Source organism: Gossypium hirsutum, chromosome A11 (assembly GCF_007990345.1).
Source record: "Gossypium hirsutum isolate 1008001.06 chromosome A11, Gossypium_hirsutum_v2.1, whole genome shotgun sequence".
NCBI lineage: Eukaryota > Viridiplantae > Streptophyta > Magnoliopsida > Malvales > Malvaceae > Gossypium > Gossypium hirsutum.
The window spans coordinates 24,044,953-24,057,225 of record NC_053434.1 but is presented as its reverse complement, the minus strand read 5'-3'; the positions used below and the strand labels follow the sequence as shown (position 1 = coordinate 24,057,225).

The 12,273-nt window shown below is 36.5% G+C and overlaps 1 pseudogene; it reads left to right on the top strand.

Moving 5' to 3' along the window:
- The first annotated feature begins 388 nt into the window (after positions 1-388).
- Positions 389-8,887, top strand: LOC107895585 (DNA-directed RNA polymerase II subunit RPB1-like; annotated as a pseudogene).
- The last annotated feature ends 3,386 nt before the right edge of the window (positions 8,888-12,273 follow it).

The following is a 12,273-nucleotide window of genomic DNA, read 5'->3' as shown; positions in this document are numbered from 1 at the left end:
ATCTCTTTTATTACCGTTATAATGAGAATCAAGATTTGGTAAATCAAAGAACATTGATTAGCTAAACGCACTGGAGGAATGAATTTGATTAATTTTCGTTTACAATTATTTGGCATTAATAGTTAAATCTTCTATTAAGTAAGTATGTAATAATTTTGTTTCATAATTCAGCTTATTTTGACCAATGCACCTTTACTTCAATAGAAGGATATACAATCGCATGTAGTTTTACATTAAAAATGGGTCTCACAGTAAACCGACCCGACTTTGGTTGAGGGAGGGGGTATTTTTGACCTTATGCTAAACACATTCCATTGACTACAGTCATCTAGAAAAGTCGGCTAGGGCTTCCCTGTTTGTCTATAAATAAGCACTCAGGGCCTCCCAATTCATCTGTTTTGAGAGTCTCTCTCTTTCTCTTCGGGGGAGGGCTTCTTTCCGACAAAATTAGATCCTGAGAGTTCAAAGGAAAATAAAACATAAAAAAGAACAGCTAACAGAAATCAGTTTGCAGTTAAAAATAAACTTGAGTGTTTACTTGAGAGATAATCTAGGTCCGTATCCTATCACATCGGGTCGCCATGGATTTGCGATTCGCTTTCTCTCCCGCGGAAGTCGCCAAGGTTCGCGTGGTCCAGTTCGGCATCCTCAGCCCCGACGAAATTGTAATTTTCAATTTCTCCAACTTTTTCTTTTCTCCATTTTTCTTGCAGTCTTTTTGGTTCCTCTAGAATCTTTCTACTTAACTGGTAACTTCTTTGCGGTTCTTCTTTCATATACTATACAAGATGAAACTGCTGGGACGTTTTCTTTTTCTTTTTCTTTCTTTCACTCGTTACTCGAGCTTGTTGAATTGGGGAAGTACGATTTTTTTATTTCCTTGAATTTTTCTTCCTTTTTGCAGCGGCAAATGTCAGTGGTGCAGATTGAGCACAGTGAAACGACGGAGAGGGGAAAACCCAAAGTAGGAGGTTTAAGTGACCCGCGACTGGGAACGATTGACAGGAAATTGAAGTGCGAGACGTGTACGGCTAACATGGCAGAGTGTCCAGGGCATTTTGGGCACTTGGAGCTTGCTAAGCCTATGTTTCATATTGGGTTTATGAAAACTGTGCTTAGTATTATGAGATGTGTGTGCTTCAATTGCTCCAAGATTCTCGCTGATGAGGTACTACTATGTTTGATTAGGTTGCTTACTTTAATTCAAGCTGAACGTATTTTTAGTGGGTTGATAACTTCCTGTAATTTTTGATGCTTAATATTAACATTATACTTATTAGTTCCCGCTTGCCATTTAAGGTAAAGAACACAGATACGTTTGAAGAAGTTTGAGTAACTTGTGCAGTGTTAGATATGATAGTTTGAATTAATAGAAACTGGATGTCAAGCGTATAAAAGGAATGATAGGGTTTAACGGTTTACTTTTTGACTATGAAATATTGACTGTTGGGTAGGGAGTGATATCTGGCTTCATAGGTGATCCTTTTTTTTTAATTACAACTGCTTTGGATTATTAATATGATTTCCGTGATTCCATATTTATGTTTTAATATGTTGTTGCACCTGATAATTATGCGTGCTCTTATGTGTTCACTCTTCAGTTTGCATTAAAACCTTAGGAGCAAATATACCTGGTCAGTGGTTTCATGATGCCATTCTCTAATTTAATTGTTGTATTTACAGGAAGATCATAAATTTAAGCAAGCCTTGAAGATAAAGAATCCAAAGAACAGACTAAAAAAAATTTTAGATGCATGCAAGAATAAAACTAAATGTGAGGGTGGTGATGAAATTGATGTCCAAGGTCAAGATACAGAGGAACCGGTAAAAAAGAGCCGTGGTGGGTGTGGTGCTCAGCAACCAAAGCTGAGTATTGATGGTATGAAGATGATTGCTGAGTACAAGGCCCAAAGGAAGAAAAATGATGACCCGGAACAACTTCCTGAACCTGTGGAAAGAAAACAGACTCTAACAGCTGAACGGGTAGCCATTTTTAAATTTGTGTTGTTAATTTGGTTTTGTTAATTTGGCTTTGTTAATCTTTTTTTTTTCTGTAGTTATTATATTTGATATCTATTGTGTTTTATAGGTTCTTAGTGTCTTAAAGAGGATAAGTGATGAGGACTGCCAACTATTAGGTTTGAATCCCAAGTATGCCCGTCCAGATTGGATGATTCTTCAAGTACTTCCAATACCTCCACCTCCTGTGAGACCCTCTGTGATGATGGATACATCCTCTAGGAGTGAGGCAAGCTCTTTTATCTTGCCTTTTACGTCAAGTTCTCTGAAGTTAATTCCATGTATGATTGCACCAGATGAAATCTGAATTCTCATCTTTTTCTGAATCCAGGATGACTTAACACATGCATTGGCTATGATCATTCGGCACAATGAGAACTTGAGGAGACAGGAGAGGAACGGGTCACCTGCACATATCATATCTGAATTTGCACAGTTGTTGCAATTTCATGTTGCAACATATTTTGACAATGAGTTACCTGGACTTCCAAGGGTACCCTTGCCTAGGCATTATTGAAGTTGTGTATTGCTGAGATATCTGTATGTTGTGTTGTTAAAACAAGCATTTATTTTTCTTGTTCAGGCTACACAGAGATCTGGGAGGCCTATTAAATCTATTTGTAGTAGGCTTAAGGCGAAAGAGGGCCGGATTAGGGGTAATTTGATGGGGAAAAGGGTTGACTTTTCAGCTCGAACAGTAATTACACCAGATCCAAATATCAATATTGATGAACTTGGAGTACCTTGGAGTATTGCTTTAAATCTTACATATCCAGAAACTGTGACACCATATAACATTGAAAGGTAAGTAGCTTCATAGATTTTTTTGATGTTCTTCCTTATTTGGCCAAGTATTAGGAGCAGAGCTATCTTTGAAACAGGTTGAAAGAACTTGTGGAATATGGGCCTCATCCTCCACCTGGAAAGACTGGTGCTAAGTACATCATAAGAGATGATGGACAAAGGCTAGATCTTCGTTACCTAAAGAAAAGCAGTGATCATCACCTAGAACTTGGTTATAAGGTGTGTTTCTATTTCTGACAGTCTTTTAGTATATATGATTTATTATTCCGTGTTGTAACTGTAAGAATCATGGCTGCAGGTGGAGCGGCATTTAAATGACGGAGATTTTGTCCTTTTTAATCGTCAACCTAGTCTCCATAAAATGTCAATCATGGGCCACAGAATTAGGATCATGCCATACTCAACGTTCCGTCTAAATTTGTCAGTTACTTCACCATACAATGCTGATTTTGATGGTGATGAAATGAATATGCATGTTCCTCAATCATTTGAGACAAGAGCTGAGGTTTTGGAGCTCATGATGGTGCCTAAGTGCATTGTGTCTCCTCAATCAAATAGGCCAGTTATGGGGATTGTCCAGGATACACTTTTAGGATGCCGTAAAATCACCAAGAGGGATACCTTCATAGAGAAGGTGACGAGGATGATAGTGATGCTCATTAAATATGACTACTTAAATGCTATACATTTCTTGTAGTTGTGATGTGAGTCTAATTAATATGAGGGGGTTTTGCAGGATGTTTTCATGAATATATTGATGTGGTGGGAAGACTTTGATGGGAAGGTTCCTGCACCTGCAATTCTAAAGCCACGACCACTTTGGACGGGGAAGCAGGTTTTTAATCTTATCATACCAAAACAGATAAATCTATTGAGAACTTCTGCATGGCATTCAGAAAGTGAAACTGGGTCTATCACCCCTGGGATACTCAAGTGCGAATAGAAAAAGGGGAGGTGCTATCTGGCACTCTTTGCAAGAAAACACTCGGAACATCTTCTGGAAGTCTTATACATGTAATTTGGTATGTCTTTAGGTTGATTCTAGGAGCGCTAGCCCATTGCAAAAGTGTGATAAGATTAAGCCCTAAATCTTACGAGTTATGGATGTGCTATCAGATTTTACTTATGTATAATTCTGTGAAGCTGAACACTTTTCATAAACCAAGATTGTGAAAATTTTACTGTTATATTACTTCTCCTCTTGAGTGGGTAATGATTTGGTTACTGTAATGTATACTTCTTGTTGAATATGGGTTCTCTCCAACATGAGCATTTGGCTTTGTCCTTAATCCCATTAATATTTTGAAATATTGAAATAATTGATTTTGTTAATATTCTTTTATAGGGAAGAGGTAGGTCCAGATGCAGCCCGGAAATTTTTGGGACATACACAATGGCTTGTCAATTATTGGCTGCTGCAGAATGCCTTTAGTATTGGTATCGGGGATACAATAGCTGATGCAGCAACAATGGAAAAAATTAATGAAACCATTTCTAAAGCCAAAGACGATGTGAAACAGCTTATTGTTAAAGCCCAAAACAAGGATTTAGAGCCTGAACCTGGAAGAACTATGATGGAGTCCTTTGAAAACAAAGTTAACCAGGTACCTAAAGTCAAATTGCTCAAGCTATCTTTGGTTTGGCATCATTTTGTTGTAGGTTACAATGTGGTTTGTTTCTTCAGGTGTTGAATAAAGCTCGTGACGATGCAGGAAACAGTGCACAAAAAAGTTTGTCTGAAAGCAATAACCTTAAGGCGATGGTTACTGCAGGATCCAAGGGAAGTTTCATTAACATATCCCAAATGACAGCTTGTGTTGGTCAGCAGAATGTTGAGGGAAAGCGAATACCATTTGGGTTCATAGATCGTACATTGCCTCATTTTACCAAGGACGATTATGGCCCCGAAAGTCGTGGTTTTGTGGAGAACTCTTACCTGCGTGGTTTGACCCCACAAGAGTTCTTTTTTCATGCCATGGGTGGTAGAGAAGGTCTCATAGATACTGCAGTTAAGACTTCTGAGACTGGGTACATACAGAGGCGACTTGTGAAGGCTATGGAGGATATTATGGTTAAATATGATGGAACTGTGAGGAACTCATTGGGGGATGTTATTCAATTCCTCTACGGTGAAGATGGTATGGATGCTGTATGGATAGAATCTCAGAAGCTGGATTCTTTGAAGATGAAGAAATCAGAATTTGATAGATTCTTCAGATATAAAATAGATGATGAAAACTGGAATCCAACTTCTTACATGTTACCAGAGCATATTGAAGATTTGAGAACCATCCAAGAATTGCGTGATGTGTTTGATGCTGAAGTTAATAAACTTGAAGCTGATAGATACCAGCTTGGAACAGAGATTGCAGTCACAGGTGATAGTAATTGGCCTTTGCCTGTTAACTTGAAGAGGCTTATCTGGAATGCACAGAAGACTTTCAAGGTTGACTTCCGAAGGGTGTCAGATTTGCATCCAGTGGAAATTGTAGATTCTGTTGATAAGCTCCAGGAAAGGTTAAAGGTTGTTCCAGGTGCGGATCCTCTGAGTGTGGAAGCCCAAAAGAATGCCACCCTCTTCTTTTGCATTTTGCTTCGCAGTACTTTGGCTAGTAAAAGGGTGTTGCAGGAGTATAGATTGACGAAAGAAGCATTTGAGTGGGTTATTGGCGAAATAGAGTCACGGTTCTTACAGTCCTTAGTGGCACCCGGGGAGATGATAGGTTGTGTTGCTGCTCAATCAATTGGTGAGCCCGCTACTCAAATGACTCTCAACACCTTCCACTATGCTGGTGTGAGTGCAAAGAATGTTACCCTTGGTGTCCCCAGGTTGAGGGAAATTATTAATGTAGCCAAGAAAATCAAGACACCTTCTCTTTCTGTCTACCTCTCTCCCGAAGCTAGTAAAACTAAGGAGAAGGCCAAGAATGTCCAGTGTGCTTTAGAATACACTACCCTTCGGAGTGTTACGCACGCTACCGAAGTATGGTATGATCCGGATCCAATGAGCACAATTATTGAGGAGGATATTGACTTCGTTAAGTCTTACTATGAAATGCCAGATGAAGAGGTTGCACCAGAAAAGATATCCCCTTGGCTGCTTCGAATAGAGTTGAATCGTGAGATGATGGTCGATAAGAAATTGAGTATGGCTGACATAGCTGAGAAGATCAACCTGGAATTTGATGATGATTTGACTTGCATATTTAATGATGATAATGCAGAGAAGTTGATCCTACGTATCCGCATCATGAATGATGAAGCCCCGAAGGGTGAATTGAATGATGAGTCTGCTGAGGATGATGTGTTCTTGAAGAAGATTGAGAGTAACATGCTGACAGAAATGGCCCTTCGAGGTATCCCAGACATCAACAAGGTGTTCATTAAACATAGTAAAGCAAGCAAATTTGATGAGGCTGATGGGTATAAGACTGGGGAGGAGTGGATGCTGGATACAGAAGGTGTCAATCTCTTGGCTGTCATGTGCCATGAAGATGTTGATGCAAGGAGAACAACAAGCAATCACTTGATTGAAGTTATTGAAGTTCTTGGAATCGAAGCAGTTCGCCGGTCCTTGTTGGATGAATTGCGGGTTGTGATATCGTTTGATGGGTCTTATGTGAATTATCGGCATCTAGCTATCCTTTGTGATACAATGACCTATCGTGGTCACTTGATGGCCATCACCCGTCATGGCATCAACCGTAATGATACAGGACCTATGATGAGGTGCTCATTTGAAGAAACTGTTGATATTCTCCTTGATGCTGCTGTTTATGCTGAGTCGGATTATTTGAGGGGTGTAACAGAGAATATAATGTTGGGCCAGCTTGCACCAATTGGCACAGGAGACTGTGCCTTGTATCTCAATGATGAGATGTTGAAGAATGCCATTGAACTTCAGCTACCTAGTTACATGGAAGGTCTGGAATTTGGCATGACACCTGCTCGTTCTCCAGTGTCAGGAACTCCTTATCATGAAGGCATGATGTCTCCAAGTTACTTGCTGAGCCCAAATCTTCGTCTCTCACCCATTTCAGATGCACAGTTCTCACCTTATGTTGGTGGAATGGCATTCTCTCCTACGTCATCCCCTGGTTACAGCCCATCATCTCCTGGATACAGTCCGTCATCACCTGGTTACAGTCCTACCTCTCCTGGTTACAGTCCTACATCTCCTGGGTACAGTCCCACCTCTCCTGGTTACAGCCCCACATCACCTACTTACAGTCCTAGCTCACCAGGATACAGTCCGACAAGTCCAGCCTACTCTCCTACCAGCCCCTCATATTCTCCAACCTCACCAAGCTATAGCCCTACCTCTCCAAGTTACAGCCCTACATCTCCAAGTTACAGTCCTACTTCTCCAAGTTACAGTCCCAGATCCCCCAGCTATAGTCCCACTTCACCCAGCTACAGCCCCACTTCACCCGTATATAGCCCTACCTCACCAGCATATAGCCCCACTTCACCTGCATACAGCCCCACTTCTCCATCATACAGCCCTACATCTCCATCGTACAGCCCGACATCTCCTTCGTACAGCCCTACTTCACCGTCCTATAGCCCCACATCTCCTTCATATAGCCCTACTTCACCTGCTTATAGCCCCACATCTCCTGGGTACAGTCCAACCTCACCAAGTTACAGTCCCACATCACCAAGCTATAGCCCTACCTCTCCAAGTTACAACCCGCAGTCAGCCAAGTACAGTCCGTCTCTGGCATACTCACCAAGTAGTCCAAGGTTGTCTCCTTCCAGTCCTTACAGTCCAACTTCACCTAATTACAGGTAAGTCATGGTAGACTAAGATTGCTTCTTTGTTTTGTTTGTTGCTGCTGGCGCTCGGGTGGTGTGACTGTTGTAGTATATTCCCGGTTCTCCTTGGTTTTAAGGAATATATATATATATATGATCGCTTATATTTTTGCGTGCGACTTTGTTGTTGATTCAATTAAGTTCTCTCTTCTATATTGCAGTCCAACATCACCATCATACTCACCGACTTCTCCATCTTATTCCCCTTCAAGCCCAACATACAGTCCTAGCAGGTGACTTTTCATCTTTTTCTATGTAATTGAATAGGTGAACTTTGGAAGTTTTAAACGAGATATGTCTGCGGTTGTGATATTTTCAGATTAAAGCAAATGGTTATTACAGACTTCTATTACCAAATTTGTTCTAATGCCTTTTGACAGACTGTTTTTTGTTTTATTTTCTGAAACCAGCCCATACAACTCTGGAGTGAGCCCAGACTACAGTCCAAGCTCGCCACAGTACAGGTAAGCAGACGGAGTGTTAAATTTAAAATTTGATCTCTTTTGTTGCTGTTGATTTATGATGTTGTGTGCAGTCCAAGTGCTGGGTATTCTCCTAGTGCCCCTGGATATTCACCGACATCAACTAGTCAGTACACTCCAAGCAATAAGGATGGTAGAAGCAATAAGGATGACAGGAGTAAACGATAAGGCATGCAATATTTGAAAAATGCTGGAGAAGGCGGCAAGGTTGATTTGATCTTATAACTTTACAATTGTTGCAGTTTCTAAAATTGCAGTAAAATGATTTAGCTAACACATCTATTTATCTAATATAAATGTAATATCTAAGTGGTCCATTCAAGAATAGGTTTCAGCATGTAAATAATGTGAGTGATGAATGCATATCTGACTGGAATTCAGTTTTGTGGAGTCTGCAGTTCCAGTGAGGTTGGTTGGTGGAATGAGGCTAAAAGATGGTTGTAATTAGGGAAGGGACAGTACCTCTGTGTTTTATTGTGACAAAGTTGTTGAATGAAGGGGAGCGAGTAATTATCTCTTTAAGTTAAAATGCCTGTTGTGGAACAATCAGGAAGCCTTATGTTGTGCCCTCAAAAACCCAAAAAAAAGCCTTATGTTGTATCTGTTAGACATGCTATATATGCCATTTCCAGTTGTTCCCATGTAATGGAATGGTATGGGTGAGATTGTGAAGAGATTGTGAAACAATCAACCTTGTGTGATATTGTTGTATCTTTCAGTAGACTATGAAATATAATTGAAAAGGCCATCAAGGATATTTTTTATATTTTCTATTTTATTCTTTTTCTTCGTTTGTAGTAGCTGTATATAATATGCGTGTTCTTGACAATGATTTTTTGGTGAACTACCAATCGGAGGTGGTGTGTTTTTATTTTGGTTATATTTTCTTCTTCACTTTCATCGTGGTTTGCTAAATTTTAATTTGCAGGTGTGATTATTTGAAATATAAAAAACTTTACATGAGTAAAATGGTGTTGCAATGACAATTGGACTAACATTTTTATATCTGAAAGTCGTTAATACAGAGTACAAAAATTTGGAACATAATTTAAAAATTGTTTCTTCATCATTTTATCTTTAGTTAGATATTTAGTTTAATTTTTTAATAACAAATTATAAAAAATACATAAAAAAGCTCAAGAAAATTTAATTTTACTTAAAACGATTAAAAAAATTTAAAATATTAATAAACTATAAAAATAAAAAAAGTGCATAAAAGATATTAAAAATATGCTTTTTATTATGAAATAAAAGAATAAAGTAAAAATAAGATAAATTGGAGCAAAATAGGAGTGCATATTTTATTGATTAATAATATTTTACAATGTTTCTCTAAAGTTTATATTTATAAACAAAAGAAACATAAATGAAATAGAATTCTACTTTTAATAATTATTAGAGTCGTAATGTACATTGAACTTATCCTGACATTGATGGACATCTACTTAATAATAAAATATTCATAACATTATATTTCCATTGGTAGATAACGCGTCTTATTAAAACTTTTTTAAGATAAAAACTTCGTGGGAAAAAAATATCCTAGTAAAGGAAAAAGACTACAAATATCTATAGTAGACCTAATATACTGTCTCATTAAAAACTATACTAGGAAAATTTAGTGGGACAAAACCTCGATTAGGAGAAAAATAGTACAACGCATATTTGCTCCCCTTTATGAAAATATCACATAATATCTCATCTTCTACGTATTCCAATCTTGAATAGTAATTTTGCGAATTATTACTTGAATAAAGTTGATGAATAATTATATCATCATTTTCTGGAAGTCATGAGTGAAAAAGAATTTTTAGGAAAATATATTTTGATCTCTTCAGGAGTTCCAATAATAAGCATGTCAAACTTTGATCATGATCATTCTACACTCATATATATTCAAATCAATTCATATAAATATTTACACAACTGTATTAAACAGTTTTCTGAAAATTCTGTATGCTTTCAACATTCTAAATCCTTTAATGATTTTAATATAAACTTCCATTATATAGTGATACATATGAAAGCCTATAACAACAATGATTAGACATATATCAAATCTTTTGTAAATTGCCAGACTAATATAAAAGTTATTGCATCTACCACAAAATAATATCTTTTCAATGTTAGGACTTTAGTGAAAAACTTTATTTTTCTTATTTCATTTTTGCAAAACTACTTCTAGTCTAGAAACTTCACAAATTTAATTATACTGGAATGATGTCTTTCCATTTTAACGAAGATTTCTATGTCTATATTTCTCGATAGATTTATTCAAAATTCTCATTTTCTTTCATTATCTCAATAATGTTATTGCATACAAAGCTGTTCTTGACAACTTTTCTATTTTAGGGTTTCATATTTTCTCGTATTGACATAACTTATTGAGATTTCTTTATTTTCATCATTTTCATATCCATGTATCTGAATCTCTTCTGAAGTTTGAATAATTAATTATGTCTTAGGTTTCTTTAGGAACACTTGTTTCCACTATTTGACCATCTTGATTTATTATTTTCTTTTACTATAATTTTCATGTTTTAAACCAATGGATCTACTATGCTTTAGGCATGCATTGCTTTTAGTTTACTCCAACACTTGGTTATTCTAAATGCATTTGACAATTAACTTGTAATAAAGTGAATTATTTTTTTGAACTTCTAGTCCAAACCACTTTTTATGAGAATCTAAATAATAATAATTCATTTTAAGTAATTTATTTATCTAGCTATTATTTCTCTCCTAATGTTTAGAAAACTATTAAATCCAATAGTAATAACAAATCATATCATAATTGAATCTCCAATTTATTTAAAACATCTAATAATACAAGAAGGTTCATAATTAACATATATTCTTAACTTTCTTTGAATACCCATTTTATATACTGTTGTAGAGCAACTTGAACATATACCGTACATTAAAAAATTCTTAAATTGAGTTGTATTTGGTCCTAACCAAAAACCAACTGTAATGGGGAGTACTTGTCACAACTTATTGACATGATGTGTACAAATGTTGATTCATGTAAAATATAATATCCTTATATACAAAAAAGTTTTGTTCTCAAAAGTAATTGTTTAACTACTAATTAGAGGAATTTAATCATTAATCCTACTAAATCATTTATATGTATAACCAACAAACTTTGTGAGTTTTATCCGCACTGACAATCTACCATACAATAATCATTTAAAGCCTGAGAAATAAACTCTCCAACATTAGCAAGAATTGTTGTCTCGATTGCATAATCTGAAAGTTTTGATCTTAAACAAATAATTAAACAAGTAATCTCGCAACTACAAGATGCAATTTGATAACTCATATGTAATTATCTTGTAGATGCAACTATTAAAATAATATCAAAACATTCCACTTTTCGAATAAATGGGCTCATATTTCTTTCAGAAATACTAGAGATTCAATCTCAACTTTTACTAGTGAGGTTTAAAGAGTCTTCTTTGAGAAAAAGTAACACTTGAAAAATAAAGAATCTTCAAGTTCTTTAATAAAAATCCATGTAAATACTCATCTTGTCACATCATTATTGATCGGGATGGTCTAACCGATCATGCCAACTAATTAGTATATTTAGACTAGTAAACTTTTAGTTTGCTATGCACCTGATTAAATGATACTAATGTAAATTTCTAATTTACCATCTCATATTATTTAACCATACTAATATATACTTAGTACCAATTAGAGGAAAAGATGATAGTTTCCCAATACAAAATTACCCAATATAAAAGATTTAATTAATTGTTTCCTCATCCACAATCTCAATATGGTATCCATTACAATATATATCCTTTTAAAACAAAATAATTTATTTGAAACTGACTAGTGTCACGGGGCTAGACATTTCGTCTCGCAATTCGTGCGGCCTTAGGCTATTTGCTCGTCCAAACTCGCCCAAGTCAGCCTTTACACCCAAAAATGAGGATTCCTTAAAAACTCCTCCAAGGCACCAATTTGTATAGCGGAAGCGGTTGTGCCAAAAGAAGCTACAAGTAAGCAAAAGAAAGCCAAAGAAAGAATGCACACAAGGTGTTTGAGTAAATGCCCAAGAATTCTATTACTCTTAAGAATCCAACATACAATGGATGGTTTACAAATGAGGGGGAGACTCTCTATTAATAGTTGAGCT